At 34.8% G+C, this 14,863-nt stretch overlaps 1 protein-coding gene across 2 annotated transcripts in view; it reads left to right on the forward strand.

Annotated features, from left to right (window-relative positions):
* The window catches only part of LOC138323891 (chondroitin sulfate N-acetylgalactosaminyltransferase 1-like), a 57,009-nt gene that overhangs the window by 12,651 nt on the left and 29,495 nt on the right, over positions 1-14,863 (forward strand). The window contains exons 3-5 of one of the 2 annotated variants that reach the window (XM_069268806.1): positions 5,788-5,871; positions 12,463-12,547; positions 13,174-13,351. The gene's annotated coding sequence lies outside the window, so the exon portion shown is untranslated. The remainder of the gene's footprint in view (positions 1-5,787; positions 5,872-12,462; positions 12,548-13,173; positions 13,352-14,863) is intronic. The other variant, XM_069268808.1, reaches the window with a different exon arrangement.

Here is a 14,863-nt window from a genome sequence, read left to right on the forward strand (position 1 = left end):
GTTCTGCATGTATTGTAACCAAATTTGACCACAAACATCCTTGGGGGAAGGAAAACAGAACTTGTATAAATTTTGGCTCTGATCCCCCGGGGGCAGGAGGAGCGGGGCCCAATAGGGGAAATAGAGGTAAATCCTTTAAATTGCTTCTAGTCATAGAGTTCTGCACGTATTGTAACCAAATTTGGCCACAAACACCCTGGGTAGAAGGGGAACAGAACTTGTATAAATTTTTGCTCTGACACCCTGGGGGCAGGAGAGGTGGGGCCCAATAGAGGAAATAGAGGTAAATCCTTTAAATCGCTACTAGTCATAGAGTTCTGCATGGAATGTAACCAAATTTGGCCACAAACATCCTTGGGGGAAGGGGAACAGAACTTGTATAAATTTTGGCTCTGGCCCCCCGGGGGCAGGAGGGGTGGGGCCCAATAGGGGACTTAGAGGTTAATATTAAAATTCCTTCAGAAAAGAAACAATGAACCTGTATTCAGAACATTACTTGGCATTACAAACCAGGTGAGCGATACAGGCCCTCTGGGCCTCTTGTTTCATTTCACATTCAACAATGTTTACACATTCACCCCTGAAGACGCATTAAGACTCTCCTAAATCAAGGACTAGAATAGTCCATTATGAAATTTCAGGGGTGAATGAGTTAAAAACATGTATCAGGAAACCAACTTAAGACTGAATCTAACTACCATCCTATACTAGTAGTTTGTGATATTTAAATCATCTAGCTGAATCTGTTGAAATCTTCTAGTAAACAATTTGTATTGCTTCAGTCGAAGCCAGTTAAATAAAATATTTGTATAAGGCAATTTTTTCACACCAATGTTCAATATACCACTGTACTAAAGTCAATATTTGTACAACAAAACGTTCCACCTTTCGAGTCGCCTGCAGGTTCACAGGGGTTAATCAGTTCAAGTAGTCCTATACAACTCTCTGGGCCTATAAGCCTTTGATCCCCTACAATCTGAACCATCGTAATAGGATTATTCACTGAATTAACGACGTCTTTAAACACATCAGATTTCTCTAACTGTTGAAAAGATCTTTGAATTGAGATTTTGATGTAAAGAGTAATAGATAAAGATAGCATCGTTGTGCATATTGGAAACCTCCCGATTAATAAAATGTGTTTAAGGATGAATTGTGGGTAATTTCAAATTAGTCAGCTGATAGTTTTTTCGTCTGATTACATAGATCAGGTGTATTATAAATTATTGTTTGGTGCAACACCTAAGAGATAAAAAGTCAATTTATACTAGAAATATCAACACTGTAAAGTCATTTGAGTACATTATTTAAAGTAAACATGATATGAAATGAGATCTTTGTAAGCTTACTTTTAATTGACATTCATTTTCTTTACCTCAATGAAACTTGTTAACTCCAATCACTTCATTTAAAGTTGTATGGTCTAAAAATTGGATCACACATTTTTGGTTTACCTCTAACAAGTGTGTGCATACAAAATGTACATTCAGGCTTTTTTAAGTTTTGTTTTGCAATTATAATTCATTTCGATTAATTGACCAATAATATACAATAAAATCTGTCTTATCGACCACCTCTGTATAAAGACCACCTGCATAATAAGACCAATTTTCTATGGTCCCAAATGACAAATTTCAACAAAATTCAACCTGTGTATAAAGAAACCTGGCTATAAAGACCAGCTTTACTCTGTCCCTTGGATAGTCTTTATAGACAGGTTTGACTGTCCCCTGGGTGGTCTTTATAGACAGGTTTGACTGTCCCCTGGGTGGTCTCTATAGACAGGTTTGAATTTACATTGGGTGGTCTTTATAGACAGGTTTGACTGTATATGTAAAAGCACGTAGGGGAGGTAACGCAAGGTGAATTATGATAAGTACTTGTTATGGACTTAGTGAATTAAAAAAAAGTAAATGATAGGCTAAAGTTCGGCAGGTATCAATTACTATTGAGTGAGATAAAAGAGGAGAGCATAAAAGTTGTAGTGGTCAATGGTCATTCAAAGTTTCTGACATTCTGATATCCAGATCAAAGAAGTAACGTAACCAATATGAAATCCTTACATACTTCAAATAATAAATGTAGGACAAATTCCTAACCATGTAGATAAAGTAAATTTGTCAAAATTTCAAGGCAATCTGCTCCTTTACCCATGCATTTGATATGCCAATTTATCAATAGACGAATGTTAAGTAGTCTAGCTATTAATTAAGCTTCATCAATAACTTATATTCTCTTAGTGAAAGCATTAAAAGTTCAGCTAAGTTCTTTAACTTGAGATTTTTCCCTTTTCTGTAATACATTCCAATTGTTAATTAAAGTAAGGGATATGAATGAAACTTGGCTCTAGATGTGAAAGAGGAAGACAGCCAGATTTAGCCATTGTTAACTTCTGTTTTCCCTTTACCGGCCTAAAGTTTTAATTGATCTGAGGCTCTTGGTATATATCACAGGGACCTGACACAAAATGTTTAACCAACAATATATATATTATATATATTATAGAAAGGCAGATTTGTTTTGATAAGTTTTTCCATCGCAAGGTCATATTAATTTTTTTAATTCATATATTATAGTATATACATACATTATAGTATTATATATGTTTATATACTGCTGGTTAAAAAAAATTGTGCCAGGTCTGTTACGATCCGTAACGGCGAATATTATACACAGGAATGTAAATTCATGACATCGTCATTTTTCCTATCAGAACAATGGAGGCCTAGCCCCGATCTGAGAATGGTTATAAACTCAGCTTCACTCAATGTGATATACGTGATTAAAAGACAGAGAGTCGTAATTATATTCATTATTGATATTGACATGATTAATAGAATGTATGTTGTATTATTATAATTACTTGTGCGACGAATAACTGTCGAACTATCTGACGATTTGAATCTGTAGCGTTAACGTTAGAGTAAAGTATTAAGATTCGACAGATAACGAAAATGACACAAAGTACATATATTTTTATCAGGAAACATGTATAAATATGTTCTGTTATGTTCATGGAAGTCACCTGAACCATGCTGCAAGATTAGTATGTCATAAAACGTCGTATTCTAGCCAAATCACGTCTCTGTAAACGACAGCCTGCTTTCCGTGTATTTCGCCATTTGTTATGGTTGGATTTCGCGGATTCCGCACGCGCTATGTAACAAGCGTTTTGATTGGCTCGGACTCGTCGGATGATCACCAGCGCAGGCTATAAAAGGGGGTGAAATCGGACGAAAGTCAGAACTCATTCGAGCTCCCAAACGAGTGGTCGCCTCTTCTGGCCCTAAACTTTGGAAAGCCTTGAGTCTTCTCAAACCAATGACCTAATAGTGGTTCAAAATGTTTGAGAACTTCTCCGTAAAGGGAACTTAACGTTCCAAGGGGAGTAACTCTTATAGAGTTAAGTTACAAAGCTCTAAGAATATGAGTGTTGTCCGTTGGCGAAAACGGGGAAACGTCTCCGTATTCGGAAACACTATTTGTAGACGGAAGCACCTCTGTCTATAGACTCATTACATATTCTTATCTAATAATTAATGTTTATTATAATAGCTTTTATATAGTAGGTATTTATTTCTCCATATTCGGAGCATTATACCAGTAATAGATGGAAGCACCTCCATCTATGGAAATGTTCCATATTCCAATAATGTATTAAAGGATATAGATCAGTGTTTAGTGTAGAATATTTGTATAACCTTTGTAAATCTCGATGTATCCAGTACCTGTACTTTGATGATTTGTGATTATAATAAATCATAAGTTGATTTTTATTCCTGACTTTGTTCTTTTATGGAGTAGTGCTAGGCTGGAACCGAATCCCTTATATATTACTTTTACTTGGTGATTGCTGAAATACGCAACCCGACTCGAAAAGTTACAGGTCCCTGTGATAGTTATAGTCTATGCAGAGGTTCATAATCTGAGTAAAAATATACCTGTAGTGCCTCTTGATTTTCATTTACAGAAAATCCAACTCTCAGGGGTATGGATTTTAATACTTAGGCCTACATTTGGTAATAAGATCTATCCCCTTAAATCCTAACATTCAGTCATTTCTAGGGTACACATAAAAAACGGGGTGGGGTGGGGTTGGGGGGCTTATTACTGGTACAATATGGTAAGTCAATTTGACTGGCATTTAAAGTTGTTTGGATCACTGATAGGATTGTGAGAAGTGAATATTAAGATTGAAAATAAGACATTTGATATGCAGGATAACTTCATTTCCTGAATACAAAGAAACCAGAATTCAATAGAATTTTTAGATTAGATATATAAAGGTCACTTAGTGCAAATCTGAGAAATCTATTAAAATGCTATGGTGACAAATTATTTACACCCCATTCCTTTAAAAAGACAGCTTAATGTAATTGATTATTGGTAACTATTGATGAAAATTGACCTATTTATATAAACTATTAAAATTCTTTCAGAACTTTAACCATAGTAAAAAAAACCAGAAATTTTACTATGAAAAGACACAAATTTGAGCCATAGATATATATAACTATATTAAAGCAGAACTTTTTAATTGTTTCATTTCTTATCATAAAAGTGTAAAATGTTATGAGCTTTACCAGGTATGTAAAAATGTATCAATGTGATAGTTTCCCAGTTTTCATAGTCGGTTGGTAAAAATAAAGATCAGTTGATAAAGTACTGTGTAACTGTTAAATTTTGTTGGTGTGAAATTTTGTGATTTCCTGTTTTAGAATTATTCGCGGAGGTTTATTTTTGAGAATTATCTTAGTAACCTTTGAATGCATCTTTAAGATGACAGGCTAATTATATTCAAAACCATGATTTTCATAAATTATGGGAGGTATTACACTTAAGGAATTTGGGTGGATTTGCAAATTTAGCGAAATTAAAACCCTCGCAAATATTAATAACTATACATGAAATTACCGGTATTTTAACGTCTTGCCCAGTTTAAAATGACCACTTTGATAATTTTCTGTTTGAATGCTCAGAATGTGGTCTTGAAGTACTGATTAGAATATGTAATACATTATGATGGCTTAAATCCAGCAGTCAATCTTTACATCCTTTGCTATAAAGTGAGAAAGGCTTTAAAGATGCTCCATCGCCGACGAATCAATTTTTTTTTTCTCAATCAAAAACAGGACCAGACGAATTAGTATTTTTCTTCAGTTACAAAAGTTACTTACTTTACACTATTACCACCATTGAAATGTTTGAGCTTCTAATTCAACTTCAAGATGAAAATATTAAAAATGATAAATTGTATCCCGAAAAATTCCATGGCTACATGTCCTATATGAAATGAAGTACTGATTGGGCATGTACCACAAGCAAAATAAATTATTTCATAGTATTTGTTCTGTTCATTAGACATACATATACACGATAAAACACCAATTATTGTTTAAATGATGAGTATCGTTTATACTCTGTCGGCGGTGGAGCATTTTTAATCCTATTCTTTATCATCAGAAATACTTTAAACGTTAACTACATGTTTTTCTGTACTTTTTTCTGCAGACATTTTTTTTTTCAAATTATACAAGGTTATGAGAAGTCTGGGTTTTTTTAACTTTAGAGTGAGGTATAATTGTCTGGACCTGAGTTAATCTGTGGCTGATAGTGACTCCGTCGCCAATTTGTGATGATAATGTGTATAATTTATCTTTCATCTACAGAATTAGTATAATGATATAGATACATATTTTTGTCCTGTGACATTTCATCTCTCAAATTATCGTCATTCCAGAAAAAAATTGATATCATAATTACAATAAGTGTTCTGTCCTTCTACAGGGAGGCGTTACGATGGGCGGACATTTTTATAAGCGTTGCATCACAGAGTACAATAGACAAAGATGAAGATGGATGTTAAAAAATGTAAGTTATTTGAGTTATATTGTTCACAGAATGATATCTAGCAATTTTAAAATGATAGAATAAACCTATAGGCCTATGAATTATAATGAAACTAGTGTAAAAATTGTTGTTTATTTATTCGTATGAAAATGGTTGTAATAAAAGATTATAAAGAAGATTATTGTAGATGTATTTGAAAGTCTATATATTAGTACTTTGAAATTGTACCCATAGTTATCAATTTCACAAACATTCCTCAACTTTAAGGAATTCCTTAATTTAAAAATCTCAATAGAAAAACATTACAGATTTTAAGGAAGGCTCCTTAACTTAAGTTTTCCTGAACTTTGTAATGCATTTCTATGATGGATTTTTAGCCCATCATCATCGGATGGTGGGCTATTCAAATCACTTTTTGTCCGTGGTCCGTCGTCCGTCCGTTAACAATTCTTGTTATCGCTATTTCTCAGAAAGTACTGAAGGGATCTGTCTCAAATTTCATATGTAGGTTCCCCTAGGGCCCTAGTTGTGCATATTGCATTTTGGGACTAATCAGTCAACAAGATGGCCGCCAGGCAGCCATCTTGGATTTTGATAGTTAAAGTTTGTTATCGCTATTTCTCAGAAAGTACTGAAGGGATCTTTCTCAAATTTCATATGTAGGTTCCCCTAGGGCCCTAGTTGTGCATATTGCGTTTTGGGACCGATCGGTCAACAAGATGGCCGCCAGGCAGCCATCTTGGATTTTGATAGTTAAAGATTGTTATCGCTATTTCTCACAAAGTACTGAAGGGATCTTTCTCAAATTTCATATGTAGGTTCCCCTAGGGCTCTAGTTGTGCATAATGCGTTTTTGGATCGATCGGTCAACAAAATGGCCGCCAGGCAGCCATCTTGGATTTTGATAGTTAAAGATTGTTATCGCTATTTCTCACAAAGTCCTGAAGGGATTTTTCTCAAATTTCAAATGTAGGTTCGCCTAGGGCTCTAGTTGTGCATAATGCCTTTTTGGATTGATTGGTCAACAAAATGGCCGCCAGGCTGCCATCTTGGATTTTGATAGTTAAAGTTTGTTATCGCTATTTCTCAGAAAGTATTGAATGAATCTGTCTCAAATTTCATAGATAGGTTCCCCTAGGGCCCTATTTGTGCATATTTCGATTTGGGACCGATCGATCAACAAGATGGCCTCCAAGGAGCCATCTTGGATTTTGATAGTTGAAGTTTGTTACTGCTATTTCTCAGAAAGTACTGAAGCGATCTGTTTCAAATTTTATATGTAGTATGTTTCCAAAAGTTTGAAAAGCAGAGAAAAGATCCCTCTTTCCATTGTCAGACATAGATCATTCTTTGGTGGGCGCCAAGATCCCTCTGGGATCTGTTGTTAGTTAAGCAATTCCTTAATGTTAAGGAATGTTCATAAAACTAGGCTGAGAAGTTTAATACCCGGTAGCTGCCACGAATTGATCTCTTCTGTTTTTACCAAACCCTATATTTCCTTTAGAATATTTATTTCATACAAAATTTAGCAACGTTAACATTACGATGTTTCCAAAAGGATTAAGGATATATGCTACCTTGTGTATTTGATTTTGGATGAGAGTTATGTCCCTTGATATCACGACAACACTACTAATTGAACAGAAATTCTTAAAACTCAAATAAAATTGATTTACGATGAAAATAACAGACATTTAAATGAAAACTTAGTGGTAGGATTGCAGAGTGTTTTCCTCTGCACAAAAAACTTGACTCGATTAACATTCAATGTCTATCATGAAAACCATTGCTGTATTTTAATGTCTCCATACAGTCTCATACGGTTTAATAATTACACACCTATAATGTTTCACCGTGCTGAGAGATTTCACCGTGCAGAGAGAGGAATAGACAGCTAGTAATTAACTCTCTGATTTAAAGTGTAAGTACATGTTGTATATATAGAATTAAATCAAATAAATAATATTAAATTTCACCTGTAGAAAAATGTTATTGGTAAAATATGTGATTTATTGTGAAGACAAATTGAAATATGTGTGTATTTAAAAAAAATGCAAAGTCATAATTGTTATAATTTTTCTTCTTGATTATTCTTGAGATTAATCTTGAGTAACAGAACTAAATTTAGATACTCTATCACACGTAAAACAACTTAAAAATACATTCAGGTTGGAAGAAACACTTAGCGGTGAATCATTTGAAAGATAACGTTTAGATGTGAATGGAGAGAGGGTTGACAATTATTCACTTTCTATAGATGGATATCAGGGAGTTTTACTGTCTGCTCTCGTACCATTACGACATTCACCACATCAGCGACGACCTTTTAGATATGATGTACTCTCTCGCTCACATCAAATCTATTGAAGATTTTTCCGAATCAACTGAAATAGATTAAAACCAGCTGTTTTGACACCGTTATTCAAAACAGTTGTTATCTCTCCAATTTTCAATTTCTCTTAATGTTTCTTTAGTATAGTGCAATAGATAATTCACATATGAATCCAATTCTCCATGGTTTCTGTTCGAGAAACGCTGAGTTGAGTTTTACGTTGCTCTAAAGTACATTCTTTAACAATAACGTCTGTCTGATGTTATTGTCGTTTTAAAGATGCCTTTCATAATCAATTGTTCTGTGAGTTTTTTCCTCTCCTGTGTGAAAGTTCATGTCTGCGTAATCTTGCAGAAATTGTCATATATAGTGGTTAATTATACAAAGACTTGATGCTGTGTTATAAATATCTTTCATCTCATGTGATGTTTGATACAGCATAATAGAGGAGCCACTTACCCTAACGATTGTGTAAGCAACATTACTACGGCTGGATAAAATTGTGATCTTTTGCTATTTTCTGGTCCTTTATGAAACATTATCTCCAATTTATGTAAAAATGTAGATGAAGTGGGTGATACTGTCGGTTGGTGCTTTGTATGTTCTACAAATAGAAAAGTTTGTCATTTTTAACTTGACAACAATTTTGTATTGTTGGCATAACCTAGCTAGCCTTTGAAAAAAGAACCTTAAATTGTTTTAGCAAGTCTTTAAAAGTCTTAAAAGCTTTAAAAATACATGGTAATACAAAACAGTAATGGTATTTGGATCTGCTACTTTTGTCCATGTAGTTGTATAAGTGTACATGCATACATAATGTAGCTGCTTATCAAAGAAAGAGTGATTTATGAAAAATCACATCAACACAATTTTAGTGTCTAAATAAATCATTAATTTTGTTCATAATAATATCTCACTTTGTATGGTTGCATTTATAAATGAAGGATTAAGTTTCACTAATTTGTGGTCAGGGACCGCGGAGTGGTTCAGAGGTGTCGTGACATATTACCACAAGCCCTCCACCTCTTGGCTGGGAGCTTGAATCCCATGTAGGGCATTTGACAGCTACTGACCGCTGGTTGTTGGTTTTTCTCTAGGTTCTCCGTCTTTTAAACCTGGCACATTCTTAGATGACCCTAAAGCTATCTGTAGTCAAGTTAATTTCCACAAAGTCAAACTGTCTGAAGGATATAGTGTAAAAAGGTAAAGTGCATTAGATATAGCATGGTGATTGATTTTCAAATCTATACTGCAGTTTATTTGAAGATTTAATTTCGATTAAACAATCAGGATTATTCCTCGACAGTCTAGTGGGTGGGTGATGGGTTTTTAACTGGAGCTGTAGACATCTTGTACTAGGATTGTCTCCCCTTCTTGACCTCTTCAGTTAACCAATCAGCCTTTATCTTCCAAACTTAGGATTCCAAATTAAATGGTATGTTGATTCTGGCGATGATATTTTCCCACTATTTTTGGCCAGACGATACTTAATCATTACAATGGAGTCGACATTGAAGAGGAAGTACCAATTTAACAGCAGTTCAAAAATCTTAACTAGGTTTATCAAGGTCAAGGTCGCCATGTACTGAATTGTAATACAGTACCAGAGTAAATATTTTTATCTGCCTAGCGCTATAAAAGAAAACAACAGCTCAACTGTGTGTTATTGTAAATATCTAAATTGGTTGGTTGGCTAGTCATACTTCCTATTACATGTATTACAGCTATATATTTACATTAAATTAAGGATGTTCTCTAGCCTGCAATGTGCTGGATAAGTAAATGTCTGTACGTTTTGGGAGGCTGAGGTAATTTGTGTTGTGTGTCCTTACATAATTATAATAACGAGATCTCTTGCTGTTTTTATAGTGCTATCTCACTGAAGCACTACCAGTATTCAAATACAAAATTATTTATCATAACATATATTTTGATTTTAAATTGTATTGATACTTCCCGTATTTGTACAAATTGCAGTTTATGATTGAAAATGAATAAGCTCGATCTAATTGCCTCTATATAAGCTCTTATTGTGAAGCTGGAATTTTACTTACGGTATGTACCAAAAATTCTTTGTTGTATGACAATATATACATGTGTAAAGGGTACAACGATATTAAACTGGCCATCGGTCTCCAGAATATTATAAATATCACTAGAATTTGCCTAGATATTTTTTGTCTCTGCTACATGTATGATTCTAGAGGTTCAAACCAAGGGAAGATAATCTGGTATAAGAATTAACTCTGCTGGGAAAGTCTTATTAACAACTAGTCTGGTGGCCAGTCTACAACAATATTAACTCACATGGGTTCCAAAACAACAACTATTACCATATTAGCCGTAATTTGTGCTCCTCCTCTATAAGCACCTCTCCCCTTATCCGGAGAAAGAGTTATGTAGATACCCCCTCCCCCAGCCCTCCCCCCCCCCTTCCCATTTCCACATCATGGGTTTAACTATGTCTTACAACTTTGTGATGGTTATAAAATCAGCATTGTATCTCATATATTACCGTACATGAACTTGTGAGTCTTTCACATGTGAATCACGATGTAATAATGTGTTTCAAAGGAAGAAGGCATGTAAGCATATTTACTGTGACATATTAATGTGCCATGAGTACGAAAAGTGTTAAAATATGGCTGACTTTTTTTATGGTATTTTCTTCTACAAATTACATTTTGTTTCCCTAATTAACGCCTCTTTTCATTATAATTTTTTAAGCGTTTTGGGTGCTAAATATATGGTGAAAACAGTAATTATAATTTCTTAGTTTACAATGTACATGTAGCATAGCCGTACATACTTTACAGGCCCACTGAACCTTTTTAACCTATTCACCCCTGAAGACACATTTAGGCTCTCCTAAATCAAAGACACGACTATGCCATATGAAATTTCAGGGGTGAGTTAAGCAGGTGGGGAAATTTTTTCAACTTCACTAGGTTCTATATCCTGTGAACCATCACTAAATACCCACGTTTGTTAGATTGTAAACCGAAAGTGCCTTTAAAATCAAATCAATATCTCTTACACCGTTCAAACCCCTTTTTCAGAGGAATGGGCTAAAATATGGGTATTTAAAGTGACATGTTCCATTTACTTCCTATGACAGTTATAGATGGAAATATTTCATGAATTTCATACCTTTGATGAAACAATTTAAAGTTGCCATATTTCAAAGGTGACAATATTATTAGTTGGTATGTATTGAAAAAATATCTTTATTTATATATATGAATGATGATAAAGTTTTTGACAGAGAGCGTTATAATGCTGATTTTTGTTTGGTGATGGGTTATTCAGGTATTTTGTGCTTTATCATGTCATAAAGATATAAAGTAATTTTGACATTTAAATTGTATTTGATTGAGTTTATTATCAAACTATGAATGCTTTTTTCGACTTTTTCTAACGTGATTTATATGGATAACGAGGAAAAGAAAAATATTTCTGAAATGAAAGTATGCATAAATGAACTAAATGATTCATATTCCATTTTTTATAGATCTTAATATCATTTTAAACTTTCAAATTACCATATAGATCGATGGCTATATTTGTGAGTCTTTTTTTTCAGATTTGGACCTAAAATAAGGAATTGAATTTTTGTAAAAGATTTTTTTATTTGGCTTCTAGGATACTGGGATATACCGTTAACGTGGATATTTTTTGTGAGTGCTTAATTTCGGGATTTGCCTACATAAAGCTTTCGCAGTGTCGTTATTTTAGCGATATGTACACTTTTAGATTTTTAACAACAAAGTTCCTACATGTACAAAATATAATGCGCCAGGGAAATTTTCGTAGCCTTCGCATAATTAGCGTAAATTTCCCCCTCCCGGATCAAAGTTTTGTAACCATGGTATTGAGTAAGTAACCCCTGAAATGGTGAAAATATCATCCACACGAAAATAAAAAATGGAAACATTTAATCATACAATCTAAATTTTATAACAACAACAATGTGAAGGAGTTTATTTTATCACCTTAAGCATTTAGTTTTAATCAACTAAAAATGCTGAAAACATACTGTAAAAGATAATTATGAAAGAAACAAAGTGTATCGCCTATGTACTGTAATCATTTCACCATAATATTAATCAAAGATCGTTAATGTACCGTTTAGAGAACCAAGCAGTAATTGTAAATATTGGTGAATGATATCTTTAACAGGAGCCTGATCACATTACTATGTATTTGTACGTAATTTAGACAAATCAGTCATTTAGAAGAATTCAAAGAGTTTGTATATTAAGATTTTAATCATTTTTCAGGCAGACGCAATGAATGGAAATGAAATACCTTGGATTCATTTCTGGCTGCTTTATCACAATGGCAAAAGTTGTACTCGCCTGAAAGGTAATCGATCAAAATCAACCAATCCGGATATCTCTATCATAGCTAGTATTTTGTTTTTATATGAACATAAAATGTAAAAGTTTTCATTTGTGGACTTTATAGACTATATAAGTATAACAAGGTCAGTTTAAATGGGAAGCAGAATACTGAACATATAAGAGGTTGAATGTGTAAAGTGTAATGTATAGTAATTATGAGAACAAGTGGCTTTTACCAACCTTGCCACAGCAAACACTGCTGAAAACCCCTGACACCTGCCGTAAATATCAATAATGGAAAGTCTTAGTCGAATTTTCCTTATCAGAAATCAGCCAAGCATGGGTTGAGGTTTAGGCTGACTGGTTTAACGGTTAAGGGACCCTCCTCCTGCCTGTTGTGTGTGTGTGTGATATATCCCACCGCATCCCACCACTTGTATATAGGAGGGAGCAGACACACTCAGACCCCTATAAGGATCAGAAGGGAGCTAGAGGAAATTTGTTTATCAGTGATCCCTATCTATACTACTAAGTAGGTCCAACACTCAGCCTGGACTGACCATTGTCCAGTGGTGACCCTGGTGTTAATACACCCTAAAGGTCGACTGGAGCTGTGACACACTGACCTGTTATTGTTAATCATTAAAGGGGTAGCCTGAGCGAGGAAACAGCTGAACCGGATCCCTGATCTCTGTCACACATGTTTACAACTACCGGTCAGCCATATAACACCATGGAGGGCTGGTCAGACTGGACATAACATGGACACCGTCATTTACATGGACATTTACAGACTCTGGACTAGGTTCTCCCTGTCTCCTCGGAGGTAAGTAGGGTTGCTGTGTATATAGGGATATATTATCAGACCTAGCTCTAAATCACCACCACATTGTACTGGACATGTGTGTCCATGCTGCCATGTAGATTATGTGTTTATGAAGCTCTGATGTTATGTTTATGCCTGTAAGTTTAACAAGTGCATGGTCAGTTTGTAAAAGTCATTTTACGATAGTCAGTTTACACATGCGAACTCTATATACTATTGCCATTGGAAAAGAACTTTTACAGTGTACTTTTTCGATGGTTTTGTATACATGCATCACTTATATACTATACACATGTGACCGAGTTTTCTGCCAGGTCTGCTTAGTGTAAATCTGAGTGAAAGGAAGCTGTGGAGAACACTAAAGAATAAGAAGTTTATTGGGCTTGTAAATCTTCCTATTTCACTGATGTGGAAAATGTGTAGGGCTGAGGTGGCCAAGTGGTTAAGATGTCCTGACATATTACCACAAGCACTCTACCTCTGGGTTTCGAGTTCGAATCTCATGTGGGGCAATTGCTAGGCACTTGCTGCTTGTCGGTGGTTTTTCTCAGGGTACTTTGGCTTTCCTCCATCAACAAACATTGCATGTCCTGGCCCTGGCTGTTGATAGGAGGTTAAACTAATTAGAACCAAAGTGTTGACTAATACATGTATGTTGGTATGCAAAGAAAATTGACATATGTGATCCAAACAACCAAATTGTTTGGGCTAGTAAGGGCTAGTATAGCATCTTGAACAGTGGTGGTTACCGCGAGTGGTTAAGATGTCCCAACATATTACCACTAACCCTCCAATCCATCTCTGGATCACAAGTTCGAATCTCATGACCTTACTGGTTGTCAGTGGTTTTTTACTGGGGAGTGTCTGGTTTTCTTCCATCTATAAAACTGTTCTCAAATGTCCCTGACTGTTAATAGGATGTTAAACCATTAAAACATGAACAGGCCCCGATTTCTCGAAACAAACTTAAGTCAAAATGTTTTGAATAAGTTACACACGGAGAAAAACTTAAGTTCCGACAGTTTTGTTTCGAGAAAATTAGGCCTGGGCTAAACATCTTAAACACCTTAACCACTAAGCCACTGCAGTCAATCAGAGGAACATTTATCATTATATAATAAACAGAACAGGTTATCTACAATAGTATTCACGGTTGGGTGAATATCATGGTCACGCTGCGGGTTTATAAAAAACAGGTTTATATAATTGGGGTATAGTCTCAACCCAGTCATGTTTAGGTCAACACTTTTTTTTGCTGAAGATTACAATTTAAACAGGGGAAACTGCCGGATGAATCCTTCCTCTTGTAACATATACAAGCCATTCCTTTTCAATGTCTGCCCTTTGAAGAGTGCCCAGGTTACAGCTTAGACCATACAGCATTTGTTTGAAGTCCCACCGCATTGAGATATGTACAGTTTTATTGCCGTTTTTTGTCAGAATTGCCACAGTTATATAGTATAAATGCATAAAGTTAGTCTGATAAAAAGCATTTCCTTGCTGGTTTTAATT

Source organism: Argopecten irradians, chromosome 5 (assembly GCF_041381155.1).
Source record: "Argopecten irradians isolate NY chromosome 5, Ai_NY, whole genome shotgun sequence".
Classification (NCBI taxonomy): Eukaryota; Metazoa; Mollusca; class Bivalvia; order Pectinida; family Pectinidae; genus Argopecten; species Argopecten irradians.